The sequence below is a fragment of the Berghia stephanieae genome, chromosome 14 (assembly GCF_034508935.2).
Source record: "Berghia stephanieae isolate SIO BIC M18660-M18661 chromosome 14, UCSD_Bste_1.3, whole genome shotgun sequence".
Taxonomy (NCBI): Eukaryota; Metazoa; Mollusca; class Gastropoda; order Nudibranchia; family Aeolidiidae; genus Berghia; species Berghia stephanieae.
In genome coordinates, this window is record NC_088373.1 from 729,789 (window position 1) to 731,984 (window position 2,196).

At 37.5% G+C, this 2,196-nt stretch overlaps 1 long non-coding RNA gene across 1 annotated transcript in view; it reads left to right on the forward strand.

Moving 5' to 3' along the window:
- The first annotated feature begins 931 nt into the window (after positions 1 to 931).
- LOC144960021 (uncharacterized) overlaps positions 932 to 2,196 on the forward strand; it is a 22,702-nt gene continuing 21,437 nt past the window's right edge. Inside the window, exon 1 of the long non-coding RNA XR_013642743.1 lies at positions 932 to 992. This is a non-coding gene — a long non-coding RNA (uncharacterized LOC144960021). The remainder of the gene's footprint in view (positions 993 to 2,196) is intronic.

Genomic DNA, 2,196 nt, shown 5'->3' on the forward strand with positions numbered 1-2,196 from the left:
TGCCCATCCCAATAATACAAAGCAATCGTTGATCAAACGACAGTAATCAATAATCATAATTTATCATGGACAACCATCTGTTCTAACAGTCGTGATAAAACAACAACAGATTCAAACCATAGACACTACCAGATAAGGGGCCTGACTTGTTATCACCTGTTTAGGGCTTATCAAAACACGATATTATATGAGTCAGGGCCAGGGGTTATAGAAGGACTATCACAGTTATTTAGTAACATAAAAACATACATTCGTACAACAATGCTGTGTTCTGAGAAAAACACGTATTTAAAAATTTGGCCAGAAAACTCGTCCTTCAAATCAAACATCGATCGATAAAAAACGACCCTCATTTGACAAAATTTCTCAAACCTGGGGCTTCGCGAAATCGTTAATAAACTCCCAGGGTTGAGAAATTTTGACAAAATAAGGGTCATTTTTATTCGATCGATATTTGAAGGACTGACTTTACTTGCCAAATTTTTTTAATAATTGTTTTTATTTTTAGGTTTTTGTTTGAGAGTCTAGGATAAAATGCCTATTGTCGTCGCATGCATGGCGGTGTGTTTTTTGTTGAATAGGCCAATTAACATTGTCCCAAATCCCTTGAACTCCGATAAGACACCGAAACGATTTCTACCTCGACCGGATTATATAAAGGATTAGCAATTTGGCTTGTGGTCATTCAGGCCGGATTCCAGCCGGTGCAGATTCGTGCACACCGAGTGCACACCATGAACATTATGCCCTTCGATCGTTCATTCTTTGAATTGTTCATCTTTTACATAGATTATATTAGAAATATTATTTTCTAGATCTCAATTATAGATTTGATTTTTTTTTATAAATCTTAAAATGTATGTGCTAGCTTTGTTAACGGACCAGTGGTGAGAAGCAGTGTAAGGACCAGCCCCTGTGTTAAGTAGTAAAAGGTATTTACGTCACTCGTTGATGCCGTATGGCTTGTTGGAGAAGGAATTCCAGCATGAGAAGTGAGTACACACATAATTTTACGATGATTCTGTTGTTTACTTGTTTTTGCTCTGTCCTAATTTTCTGTGTTCTTTAATAATCTCTTACTCCTCATTTACTTACTTACTTATCCGAACCAGAGACCACCTGAGCTCTAGCGTAGCCATCGTAAAGTTATGGCCTGATACTGACCAAAAAATTATGTCAAAATGCCAGTCTTTTGCTACACAAGAAAACAAATCGTGAGTTGTATTCAATAGTTCAACCAATGAAATAACTGGTTTCCATGAGCTCTACTAACGGCAACTCACTAGGCGGTGCAAAAACCAAATAATGACGTCAAACTGCCAGTCCTTTTGGATTTCAGTATCAGGCTAACTTAACGATGTCGACGGTTTATCCCGGTTTCTATAGATAGTAGAAAGTTGACGTCACTCATGTCTTAGTTTTTGCTTTTTGCAATCCGCGTTTATGAGTAATTCTCACTAAACTGTATTAACCAGACTATAAACGTTCATGGTTACACATAGTTTTGTGTGTTGGTCCGTTATACTTCCGGATGGCAATGTTGTGAACTCCTTAGCCAAGCGCATAGTTTCTATAGCGAGGGGGTCATGGGTTCACATTGCAAAATGTGCTCAAAATGACACACATAGTGAAAAGTGTTCACAGTTTTAGAAATATCTAACATCACGATTGGTCATTTTGCTCAGCATGACTCATGGGTATGTTTACAACTTTCAAAAAAACCTATCAGAGTGGTTATATAGATAGTATGCACATGACGTCACTCAGGCCTTTGTTATTGTTTTTGCCATCCGCGTTTGTGAGTTGTTCTCACTATACTGTATTAACCAGACTATAAAAGTTCATGGTTACACAGAGTTTGTGTGTTGGTCCGTTATACTTCCGGATGGCAATGTTGTGAACTCCTTGGCCAAGCGCATTCTATCTATATATTGAAAAATGTCCAATCGTTGTACAGCAACAAATCATATGATCGATGACTAGGTTGGTCGAAAACATTAATATAAATGGAATGAAGTTGACGTCACTCAGGTCTTTGTTATTGTTTTCTTGTCATCCACATTTATGAGTAATTCTCACTCAACTGTATAAACCTGACTATAAACGTTCATGGTTACACATAGTTTTGTGTGTTGGTCCGTTATACTTCCGGATGGCAATGTTATGAGTTTCTTAGCCAAGCGCATACTATCTATT